We start from the raw sequence: 13,772 nt of genomic DNA on the forward strand, positions 1-13,772 counted from the left end.
CCACATTGTTTAGATTTTGTACCAAGTACAAAGAAATATGTTGTGAATAGCTGATAAGTGGCATGATCAATAATAGGGAAACATCTTCCAGCTGGTGTTATATAAGGAAAAATTATCAACAAAGATCCTGGCATTGTCAACGTTGGTTTGTAATATATTAAAAAGTTACAGATTAGTAACTGCATTTTGAACAGTTGTAATGGTGAGCACTGAACCGTGTATATTTGGATCATCAAACACTAAAACTCCATTTCTGAGTGTAATGGCAGATCTTTAAGTTGTGCCTAATGAACTTCTCCATAGCATAAACTTAGTAGCTTTCTAACAGACCTTTTTCAAACATTGCTTGCCATTATGAACCTAATTCAAAACAGTAAGTACAAAAGCAAAGAGGTGTTTCAGCTTTAAAAGCAAGCATTTTCTAGGTGGCTGAGGTATGGTTCTTTTTAAACATATTTGTTTAGTATCCCTGAAGACTGAATGCTATTTGACAATCATGAATAAAATTCTTGAGTGGCAGCTCTCTGCAGTCTAGTGTAACTCCTGTGGCACTGCATTTTGACTAACAAACTAGCTGAGTGCTCTTGTCTAAAAATTCTGGTGCTGTGGGCATTTAACAGAGCCTAAGAACATTTGCAAAATGTAAATTTATTAGAAGTATTTTGAAAAGGAAAGAGTATCTTAGAGGTGGAACTCTGTCGAATTTATTTTGCATTCAGTATTTTACCTGTAATTTCTCTAGACAAAATGCTCAACACAAGCACATACTCTCACATGCCCAACTTTGTTGTGTATCGATTAATTGCCCAGGAGACTTCACGTCTTCTAGACACTGAGCAAAATCTTGGTCCTAGGAAAGTCACTGGGAGTTTCATTATGTACTTGCAGAGAGTCAGGATTTTATCAAAACAAAAATAAAAATGATTGGCTTATGTAGCCTGCTTTTCCAAAATCCATTCAGTTTCACTTTTATGACTTTATTTTAACTAGTAGTGAATAATTTATATGGGGAAAAAATACTTTTATAGGGAAGAAATTTAAAAGTTCTGATTTTGAGCAAAATTATCTGACAGAGAGATAAGATACAGCTTTTAAAGTACTGCCTTCTCCCTAACAAAAGTTGTCAACTCCTCAAAGACAAACTACTGCTTGAGACCTTAATGAACTTTTCTGTCAACAAAATAACTGTTGTTTTGAGAGGAGCTGGGGGAAAGAGAGCATAGATAATGAAAACCCATTTGCTTTAGTTATTTTTTTCAGATCAGTTTATTTTAGAAGTAACTAATATTTTTGCCAAATATTTATTTCTGTATTGCTTGGATGTGGGCTTGTAGGGATCTAAAAATTGCAACAAGGGCAAATTTAATAGCTTATTAAGAATTAACATTTTTGCATATAAAAAATAGGAAAAGTGTTAGAATGAGTAACATATCTAGAAAGGGTGAGATTTTAAAACTGTCCCTGTATTTAAAAGTAGCAAGAGTATTTTAAACATCTCTGGAATTTGTAGCATTTATAAGATCTATTTATTAGCTGCCACAAGCATAACACTTCTAAGAATGAATAAAACCATTTAAACATTTTCCAGGACTCCTGAGACTGAGGTGTGTGCTTTGCGTGTATGTGTAAAGCATAAATGTGAATGTGTGTAAGTGCGTAGGAGGGAAGAACAATTTTCCCTTCTTCCTCTCAGGAGCATGTCTGAAATTTAATTGAGGTAAAATAAATGTTCTTATCAGAAGGCACAATGGACCTTCCCAGTTGTTTGTGGCAGAGTTCAGGAGCCCTCCCCATGGCTTACTCTACCTTCCCCCACTTCAGATATTAACCTGGACATCATGCCTTCCAAACATTAAATGAGCTGTGCGATGTTTTATTACATTTCTCATGTGGCTAAGCTTAGTGTGGCTTTTAAGTGTTCCTCAGTATGCCGTGCTTACGCAAGTTATTTTCTGCTGTGGATTGTTGATGCTGCAGCAGCAGATAGAGTGATGTGCCTTGAATTCCGATGAGGAGAAGGCGTTGGTTTACTTTGAGTTTTTGAGTACAGAGTGAGTATCTTGAAAAGATTTGTAACTCAGATTATTCTCTATTTCAGGCTTAAAGCATTAGAAATTATTTTTTTTAAGTGCTGCTTGGTAATAATTCTATCTTTAACAAGTAAAGTAATTTAAAATGTCAGTATTTGTAAAGTATGCTGTTTATGAAAATCTCATTTAGCTAGTGACTTATTTTACTGTCAGTGTGGATCTCCACAAAAAAGGTAGTTTTTACGCAACTGATTTTTATGAAAATGGACAAAAGTAATGGGTATAAAGTTTGACATTGTCAACCTGAATTGTAATGAAATTAGACTTACTTTCATTGTATTAAATTATTTCTGATCTTGTTCTGACAATTAGGGAAAAATTATAAGCCATGAGGTGGGCAATTGAAGTGATGTGTATATTTTCACAAAGTCCTTTAGGGGATTAAAACATTTCAGTGTGTTCTATCCATCTGCTTATTTAGTGCTTGTATTATTGGAAGCAATCCTTTCCTCTTCCAGCAGTGATGCTTAGATCCCTAGTTCTTAAGGGTTGTGTATGAAACAGATTTTAAGGGATCCAGCCCTGATTAGAACAGTTAGCCTGTTAACGTCCTGTGTATTTACAGTGGATTATTTGAAGGGAAGCAGGGGTTAAGTCAGCAGGTCTCTTGGCTTCCCCAGGGGTTAACCTGGCAGCCTGTTTGGCACACACAGGAGGGCTGACAGGTAGCAGGATTTGTCTAAGCAGTGTGCATGAGAGCCAACAAGGAAAACTGAATGCTCTGGATTAGTTTTGGATTATGTTGTCAGAGTGAAGCCTGACGGACAAACTGCAGAGGAATAAAATGCAATCTGTTTGGGGAAAGAGACAGCATGCATAGCTTTCATTTTTCAAGAAATGACAAGAAAAATCATTAATAATTTGAAATCCATGTCCATTAACTTTTCTCTTTGTTATCCCAAGACAGTCTTTTTAACGTGATTTTGCCACTGTTCTATATCTGTTCTTTCTTGTGACAGATGGCGTGATAAATACAAAATTGCAATAGTATAGTGCAAACCAAAGGGAAAATTATCTAGAAATGATAGCACTCGGAATTGCTTAATGTGGAACATTGCAAGTGGGAAGAGGTGGTGTTTCTTTTCTGTCTTTTTGTGGTGAAGGATAAAGTTGAATGTAATTTGCATACTTTTCCTATGCTATAGATTCCTTTTTGTGATTATCATTTACTTCAAAATATTTGAAACAGTGTTCCATTTTTTTTTTCATTAAAACTACTGGATTACCAATATTACTAACACAGTAGTTTCCCTGTTTTATTTCATCTGGTTATTTCATTATTTTACTGTTCAAGTAGTGCAAGTGTTTAATATTTTTTAGGGGAAAACATTAAAAAAAAACCATTATGGAACAACAAAAAATGACTTTTTTTTCTCCAGTGGGAATAATTCCATCAAATTTTATTGAAGTAGTGTTTCTCCTTGCAAATGTTACTTGTTTTGCTAACAATTACTTATCTGGCAATGGAAGAATAGTTCCTGTCAATGAACTTCAGTCAGATTTTATTTTCAGGTTACTTGAAGTGGGGCAAGGGGGTGGGGGCTTCTGCAATTCCTCTTTTATAATAAAAAACGGTCTCCAAATGAAAGCTAGAAAATAAGCTCTTAAGGACCAAATAGAATCAGAGAAACACTGTAAAAAGTATTGTGGACTTAGGCTTTGTTAGTCAAGTGCACCATATTTATTTAGTTTTTGCACAGTGTCTTTATTTTTACTAAAATGCCAAAAGCATTTTATGGCATCCTTAGTAAAAGAAAGAATGATTCATCAATTACAGCTGTTTAGATACATGCATTAGTACTAGAATTGTAATAGTACAGCAAAACAGTTTGTAGAACAATATTTATACAATTTTATTTTTTTTTTCTGCTGGTGAATTTTCCAAATGTAGAATCAGTGCATTTGATTTTGGAAGAATTGTCTATTAATTCATCTTGATCTATTTAAATCTGTATGTAGATTTTTGTGGCTACTCAGTATATCAGATTTGAAGGGAGCTGGGTTCATTTTTGATGAGCATGTGAAAAGTACATTAAGTTTCTGTCTCATAATCAGCTGTATAAGAAAGATTTTGATGCTAAGATTCCCAGTTTCATTATGTTTCCCTAAAATGTGGTCTATATATAAAAGCAGTCTTGTTAGTTGCTTTGTTTAGTCAATTCTTCTTGAAAAGTAGGTAGAAAAAGTATGAGGAATTGCTGTAATCAAGTTTTACTTACCACTGTAGAATTTGCTTTTTGTTATTAACTCATCTCTGGCTAAATGGAGAGTATTTTTCCTTGCTGCAGTGAGCATATCTGCATAGATGACACCACAGCATCTCTATTAAATTATGAAGTGTAATTTTCACAGAAAGTTGTTGTGTTCTGATTAAAATGAATAAAATTTTTGTTATGTGCAAGTTAAATTACAGTTTACAGTTGGCAGGTAGTGGCCTTGTTTAATAAGGGAAAAGTGGAGGAATATTAAACCCTCTGTAGAAAATTTCTGGGGACTGTCTCTCAGCTGCGGGAATGGGAAAGAAGGAACTTCTGTACATTGGCTCCTATGCTGCAAACTTATCTCCTCAGTTTAAAATAGCACAGTGGATGAGGTAACACAGTATCACTGTTTTAATATTAGATGTTGCAAAAGCATGTGTGCATATGCACATCAGCTTATTAATAAAATAATCACAAAATATTTTTTTCCCATCTAATCTTTTAGAAGTATTAGTTGGCTAGCTGAAAGTCTGAGTAAGCAAGTGGTAAAAAAGTCCTACAGAGTAACATGTTTATGTGGACACATCCTGAGTCCCTGCACCTCATATATGCTGTTGGCTAACTCTAGGTCTTTGGAACAGCTTCCTTAATAGGAAACAACAGCACAGAGTAGAATTCAGGCTAGATTAATCTGGGCCGTATTGCTTGTCAAATTTAAACCCATTAAATACTCTTTTAATACTAAACATGTATTCATTGCTTATCTTACTCAGTGTCCTAGCGCAGCAGGTGGGACCAGTTATCACTGTGTGTGGGTGATCAAAGCTGTGTATTCTACCCCCTCTATTCATTCCCCAAGGACAATGGACTATTAGCAGCAGCTGCCCAGGGAGCCATTATCACCTTCACACCCAGCCTGAGGGGGCGTGGCTGCTGGGCCATCAATGGTTCAACAATACCCCATGATTCCCAGAGTTAATCACCCATTGTGTGAGTCCCTGCCCTGGGGGAGGGACTGGGTGCATAAGTGGTGGGTAAGACCTTGTGAGGGTCTTGTCAGATCCAGAGGAGCAGCAGGACCTCGACAGGAGGAGATCACCGCTCTTAACCAGACTACAGCCATTACCTGCACCAACAGGTTTCTCACTTCTTTTTGCTTTGGACTTGGGGGAGACCACGCAGGTCTTAGCACAAGGGGTAACAAATCCCTTTGGGTTTGTGCCCCAGGACACTGGGTTATACTGCTAGGTTTTGTTAGTTGAAAGCAATTTCTCTTTGTGTCAGTGTATTTATTGTAATATTATTATTAAATTTTAGCCTCTGACTTATAATCTTTCTTATGGTGAGTTCATCTCTCCTGCTGGTTCACCTTTAAACCAGCACACTCAGCGTGGCTAGATTTGATCCTGGAAGCATTATTGTTGTTGTATTTTATTCTGAATGAATGAAAGTTGTGTGAAAGCCATGCAATTTCTCTGGAATTCTCTTTGCTCTTGTAAATATTATTTCATGGAAGTTTTAGAGGTTGAAAATTATGCTATTTTCTGGATAAAAGTTAAATTATTTAATTTTGCATATTTACACTATTTGTTACTAATCAAACTTTTTGAAAGTAGTCATATTGTTTTTTTCATCTCTAAGTTTTCAATGCAGTTAAAAATTTTGATGACGTTATAGATCTTTGTTCCAGTTGTGTTGTTCATCAGAAGGCTTCTACAAATGTTTATTAACTTTTTTGAAATTACGAAACATGTAATACTGGGACGACAGTGCAATTTTGATTGTTTCACCTTAAAGATAAAAGTGTCTGGAGGAGAGTGTTAGAGTAGCACAGAGTATGTTCGAAAGGAAAAAGAAAAAAGTGAAGGGTTTGCTAGAGATATATTTTGATTTTGTTAACCAATTGTCTACAATGATGAACTTGAATTTCTTGTATCCTTTTCTCCTAAGTACTACTGGTTCAGATTTCTAAATAATATATATTGTCAACATTGTTTATATATAAAAGAACTAAGATAATTCACTTGTTTATTAATCTGTTTCTGCAGACACTCACGATATCCATATTCACAATCTGAAGTATTTGAACTAATGAATAAGCCTGAGACATTTGTCATGCTGCATGTTTCAAAAATAGCTTACAAACATCTCCATAATCTGTAGCTGTCAAGTGGATTTTTCATTTATTGCTGAAGTACAGTGAAAACTCAGAGAATGTGCACAATAATTGGGGCCAAAGATCAAAGAAAACTGCAGAAATACATAGGGGTAGATGCAGTATAATTCTGTGAGGAATTTAATTAGCAGCTGCTTACAGTAATATAAAGCAACATCTGATGGTAAATGATAGTCAAGACTTCAGTAGCAGTCTACTGGAAAAAGATATCCATTCTGTTAGCACAGCATTTTGCAATAGATTTTAAATTAATCAGTAAAGAATTCTAAGTAACGGACAGCAAGAGTTGCGTTTTGCTACAGTTTGTCCTTCCTGAAGACAGGTCTATTCCAGGCTTACATAAAACTGTTCAGAGCTGATGGGAGTCACATTACAGTTTGCTATGGCTGCAAATCACCATTCTATGGGAATGCAGACAAGAGAAATATTATTAATTCTGTTACTCAGCTTTTAAGCCTGTCCACTTTGGTCCAAATTTTTTGACCTAACATTTCTTTCTTTGTCATGAATTTATGGGAAGTGACAGAGTACAATAAAAAATTTCGGAATGTACTTCTTTGCTACATTAGTAATAGCAGCTTTAGAAAAACTTTAATATCCTGTTCCTTTTTTCATACGAGAAAGTTAGAGAATAACACATAGAAATAGCAGAAATAATAAATTATCAAGGAGCATACCATTTCCATGGAAATAAAGCCATAAAACCACTGATTATATCTTCCTGTTCTATGGGAATAAGAGTCTGCATCACATAATTTTAGGTATACACACTAAAAAACCCCTTCCAAGCTACTGAAGAATATGAATTCAATATTGTTAACCTTGCTTTAACAAGTAGTGATACAAGAAGTAAGCAAAACACTGAAGTTTTCCTTTAGTTCATTAGTCGTTGATCATATTTTATGCTGCAGTGTATCATTCTCCCAGCATTCAGTTCACATTATCTGCAACTCAGTCTCATGCTGACTACTGGTACATGCTGTTAGGCACTTCTTAGGCATAAGAACTTATTTCAGAACCACAGCTGTAGTTCTCTGTAGTTCTCTGTAGTTCTCTGTAGTTCTCTGTAGTTCTCTGTAGTTCTCTGTAGTTCTCTGTAGTTCTCTGTAGTTCTCTGTAGTTCTCTGTAGTTCTCTGTAGTTCTCTGTAGTTCTCTGCTCTGGTGCAGGTTGCATTCAAAGGTTCTTTTTACCTCTACTTGCATATAATAGAGTGATCAAATATTCCAGTTTGTCTACCAGTGCAGGCTCTGTGCTGGTATTTGAAGGAGTGACCTCTGGATGCAATTTCTGTCTAGGTGTTTCTTAGGGTCATTGGCTCTTACCAGGTAGTTGCACTTGCACTTGCGTTCCCAGGGCTTTGGTAAAGAGAGGAGCCTACGTGAGCAGACGAGCTGTGCACTACCATGTGAAGCAGTGCAAAGTATTCCCTCTCCTGCTCTCTCTATTAGGTGCCATGGCCCAGCATGAGTGAGGACTTTTCAGTGTGTAATGCTGCAACCTTGTGCTCCATTTCTTATAACTTTATTTTTAATCTGACCATCCTAAGCAAAACCTAGAGACATTCACTCTCTCAATAGCCACCTCAGAGTTGTGCAGTCTCAGAATTAGTGCTGAAGTGGAAGAGTATTTTGTGTGTATGTGATGGTGGCACAGGTTCTGTGTCCTGGTTGTGGGAAGAACCATAGCCTTAAGGATGCTGTGAGCTGAAAAGAGTGGCTCATCTTTGAGGCTCCAGTGATTTCAAGGTGGTAAGTGAGAGATAGCACAGTTTTATCTATGAAAAGGGCAGATATGAAATTGCTGAGACAAAAATAGCATGAACTAAAAGAATCACTTATTACAGAAGTGGGAGTTCTTGTCTCTCTCCTTCATCTCTCTTCTTTCACTACATTGTCTGAAAAGAAAAGAGTGATCACCAAAATACTTTTCAGAAGGTCACAATTTTTTTCTGACTCAGCTCAGAAAAATACCTTAGAATACGGGCTTGAAATATCACATCCAAATATGTTACAGGGAAGAGCTCTCCATTGCTCACACACAGATCAATGCTACAAGGCTCCTCTAGGCTACAAATGGCACTGGATTTCTGGTTTTGAATTTTCCTGCATTTAACTCTTAATTAAATCTCACACATTTCCCAAAGACATTTTCCTCTTCATCTTCTTCATGATAATGAATTTTTAATGTGCTTCCTTCCAATCTTCCAATTTCTACATCTAAACATAAACACGCAGTATGTATTTATTTTGTAGAAGTTTACAAGTCTTAAGAGTGTATGGACAATTCATTTCTACTTCTTCCCTTATTTTTGTGGTATTTCTCAATATATGCAGGCTTTGTGAGACACTGAGAGAGATCAGTGTTTCAATATTAGCTTTTCTATATACATATAACAGTACCTTCCTACGCCTACATGTTATCCAAACTCTACTTAAGCAGTGACATCCAGTGCACAGGTTTGAGAGGGCTTGCAGGGTTAATTCTGTCATTACTGTGTTGACATGAGGCATGTTACAGCTTTCAGCTGAAAATGTTACTTGTAATCTTTTAATCCCAAATTAGGTCAACATTTTATCAAGTTAATCTAACATGAAGATTAATTAGGCTAGTTAACACATGCACAGAGGTTATTTGTTTTGAGTCTACATTTAATCAAGGAGTTAGTCCTTAATACAATAGACAGCCTCTCCCTTGCCCCCTAACCCTAGCTACAGCTCATTCCATCATTTGGATATCATGTACTGTTTAGGACATAAAATTAGGAAAAGGAAAAATTGGATTTCCTCTTCAATCCACCCACAATCCCTTGTAGTATGAGATGGATTTTCAAATATTGTAGTGATTTGCAGAATTAAATCTATCATGGATTTTTAAAAATTTTTATAGGGATAAATGCCATTAATATTATACTGCTCTGAAATTTGTTTTTACATAACTCTAGAGGATTCCAAGATAATTTTTCATCTAAGAATTACCAGCATTTGAAATGCAGAAGATGCATGATGTTTTCTAACGCAAGATTGATGCTACCATTAAATCCTTAAGTTTACAAAATGCAGAATGGTTGAAAAAAATACCTTGAGATAAATGGGCCAGGCAAAATGGAAATCTTATCAAGAGAGCTTCTCAGGCCTGTATTGAAGTTTCTCTCAAAATCAGACTGTCTGAACAGCTAACACTATGTCTCCTTGAGCACTCACCTGAGACATAAGAACCCTGGTTTGCAGTGCAGCTACTGGGTCTGTTTTGCAGCAGGTTTTTGACTCAGTCTCTCAGTCTCAGGTAAATCTTAGTAACAAACAGACAACTTAAAACCATAAGGGAAAGGAACTTTGTGTGCTTTTTGGAGTATTTACAATTCTGAATACTGTTTTCCAACACAGAGAAAAGCAGCTTTCAGTTTTGCAGGTATATCTCTACAGTTAAGAAAAACTGTTCTTGACAGTAGTGAAAGAAAGTAGTGTTTTCCCTGGAATAGGATGTCTTTTAATAATAATTTTTAGTTCTGCTGGGATCCTGGAAATTACCTACTGCATTCATGCTGTCTCGCGTTTTTCTTTTTGTTACCCGCAAATCTTGTTGCTCCTGTCTTTTTAAGAGTAAGAACAATGTCATAAGCAGAATGGAACAAATAACTTGGCTGGTTTCTTTCTCTAACATTTTCATGCTATATCCCTTCTAATATACTGTATTATACCCTTTATAACTTTATGACTTAGTATAGTTACTCTCAAAAAGGAGGAGAGAGAAGATAGTTTGTACAGAGGGAGGTGGCATAAATCTGCTAACAGGGGTCATTAAACTGGACAAATGCCTTTCTCCCCTGAGTTTCCTAGATAAGGAGAACCTATCTAGTAGTTAAAAATTCCAAGAGTCATTCTGGATAGCATTACTGACCCCCCTGGGTGTTGCTGCAGAGTTCATGCCCTGTTTCATCAAATACCTTGTGACATTCACCAGGGACCATGCTAATTATAGGGATTCAGCAGACAATGTCTAAGAACATTTCATCACAAAATAGCATGTCTTTGTCTAAAAGTATTGGTTTGTTGATGTGCTAAGTTAGCAAAAAAATGGAGGTAAAATGATTCTGCAGTTTGTTTGTGTATCTTTACAGCAACATTAATCAACATATTGAAATCTGACCATACAATCTCCCCTGCATTTAGTGCCAGCAATACTGTGCTGTTTTGCAATTACATGCAAAACTATCAAGGTAGCTTAAAAATTCATGGATTATACATTAGTTCAATGTCTTCTAACACAATTGTTTTAATGAACTACATGGTTGATTCACTATAAAGCATTTGTCTTGGGCAGGAGTTAGACAACCCTTTTTTTTACTTATGCCAGACCACTTCAGTAATCTCTCAAATGAAATCAGGTGGGAGAGGAAGGTGTAAAATAATGGAAGCAAATCAAACTTCCATTTTGCTTCGCTGCAAGTTGAATTGCCATTTGATTCTCAGGGAGCAAATCTGATTAGAGTGAAGTCCCTCACTTGGGGGTTAAGTGCAGAAACAGATAAAAGCAATGGTAAGAGTTAGCTTCATCTAGTGCAATCCATAGGCTTTCCTTGCACAGTACACAGAGGCTGTGTCCTCCAGAAAGCTGTAAATAGCCAGGTTCTGAATGGTGATCAACCTACTCTGCTCATCTTGAAAGACTGTGAAGAAAAACACATTTTATAACTCTCCAGGTAGAGAGGCTCTTGGTCCCGGGGTTCCCATTGCCATTGTCACAAAAGCCTCTCTTGGACATAGGTCCATGACTCACTTGCAAAATGTCAGCAGTGATAGTGTGAAATCTTCAGTATTTGGGTTCCACTCTGGCCCAGGCACTGCAGTACAGTCATACCCACACTTTAACTCTGTTTTTGAAAGGGAACAATTCCAGCAGAAAATATGCCTTGCTCCACTCACAGTGGCCTTGGCATGGTGCTTTCTGTGCTATCCAGGGAGCTGATGGACAGGAGGGTCAAATCAGTACCACTCCGATTCTAAGAATACCCCAAGTGGTGTGCCCTGTACAAAAGGTACATCAAAAATTTATTTCTCCAGCAGATCAGTAAGGACATTTATAGAAAGAAGATTATTATCATAATTCACACTATTCTAGGTATTATACAAAACCTAATCTACTTTTCTGTTTCCTGCACATAGTTTATACATACTGCATGCTGCATGTAGTTTGTATATTGGGGAATAACTTGAAATTAAGTCAGTCTCTCTGTCTTTGACAGACACATTTCTACTTACACATGAAAAGTATTACCATTTATTCTTTAATTTGCAGTAGTTATTGTTGCTTATTAATCATTTATGTATGGAGGTGACAACTGCCAGACAGGATGGACTCAGTTGCACCAGCACAGTACACAACAGACATTATAAAATGGTCATGCCTGCCTTTTAATGGGAGCAATCACAAGTATTTATTTACTTGTTTAACAAAAATTTGGAAGTGGACTTCAGTGGACTCTAAGTGGACTTAAAATTAGCTTCTTAAAATTAATCCTGTAAAAAATTAATCCTGTAAATTAATTCAACTACTTAAGCACCTTGGGAGAATAACTTCAGGCTGACAAAAATCTGTCAGATAAATTAATGATGATGGGAATAGTAATGAGATAAATGGGCACAAATGCTGAAGCAGAAGAAATTGACAAATAGCTAGTGGGACAGCAACAAAATGGCACTCAGCGTAGAAATCACCTATCACACAATTTCAGGAATGTTTGACATAGGTAGTAGATACATCATGATCATAAGGAGGCTGTTGCTCTTCCTCCCCTCTCCCTCCATCCCCTTTCTCTTTCCTCACCTTTGTTTTTCCTGTTATTATCAACTTTTCTAAAGTGTGGTTCATCTCCTTTGCCTTTTTAGTTTTTTGGGAATGTTTTGTCAGAGCACATTTGTCTCATGCTCTATTTTGTAGCATTTATTGCACAGCAGGGCACAGGCAGCACTAGTCTCCAGGATATGACTCTGCACTGGGGTGCACAAGGTGTTTCAAGCCACTTTGGCACTTCCTGCATCTTCATTGCAGCTTCCCTAAATGTTTTAGTGAAAACAGTCTTTATGTCCTCCTCATTCTCCAAAGCAAAGGACCTGGACCTAGCGCTAGACACATGGTAAGGCATGTAAGTGGGGAAAGGATTTGTAGTGGACAGGAAGGAGAGCTTTTGGTGCCAACTCTCACTCTTCTGCATTCACAGACAGAAGTATATACCATATACTTGGTATATTTTATGATGGCTGACGCATGTATGTTTAAGTTATGTAACCATATAATTTTTTAGTTATTTTCTACATTTTTATCCTTTTTATTAGATGAGTGGAAAGATGAGATATTTAGTTCCATGACAACTGAACTCCCCACTGTGTTTATTTCTCTAAGAATTTAGCCTTCTTTTTAAAATCCGCATACGATATCCTGTTATTGCTATTTCTTTTCTTTTTAACAGGTCGGAGCGGGGGGAAGGCCAAGCATTTCTAGTGAGCTCACTGAAAGATGTCAAATAAATGCATTGGCAGACATGTTCATGATGTTCATGTTTAATGGCTCCATGAAGTGTTATTGACATTCTGATCATGTAAGTTTTTACAGATAAACCCAGACTATGCAGGGTCATTTTCACTCTCCACAGTTGCTTGTTTGGTTTTTTGTTGGGTTCTTTTTAATATAAAAAAAGATCCCAGTGAGTGCATTTGGAGTTGTGGGATTTTTTTGGGTTTTTTTAATATAAAAAAGACCCCAGTGAGTTCATTTGGAGTTGAAAGAGCTTATTAGAGGTTAATGTAATTTTTAGTTTTATAATGCAAAAGACCATGCAGTGAAAAATACTGAGTCTCTGAGGTGTGCAGGTGATTTCTAAATTATAGTGCTGATAGGTCATTGTTTTAGTTAATAAATAGGAAAGTGGTTTGAAAACACACAGATTTATATTATTTGTATTTCCTCCTAAAATATTTCAGTATTGCTGTCTAGAGAGATGAGAGACTGTGATCAATTTGTGAGTCATTGTTTTCCTCTGGTGAGAAATGAACATCGTATATAAAGTTTTATTCCTAGAGATGGTCCTAAGCAGAAAACCCATCGTGTTGTTATGAGAATCCTAGGGAGGCTGCACTCAGTTATACCCTAATGCAAATAGCCTTGCACACAGAAACCTGTGTAAAGTGAATGTCTACAATTTTCAAATGAAATTTTTCTAAAACCCTCTGAAGTTGACAGTAAAACAAGAATTTAGAAAGATAAGGAGAAGAAAAATAAAAATAATAAAAAGAAAGGATAATCTCAA

This window comes from Pithys albifrons, chromosome 5 (assembly GCF_047495875.1).
Source record: "Pithys albifrons albifrons isolate INPA30051 chromosome 5, PitAlb_v1, whole genome shotgun sequence".
NCBI classification, from domain to species: Eukaryota; Metazoa; Chordata; class Aves; order Passeriformes; family Thamnophilidae; genus Pithys; species Pithys albifrons.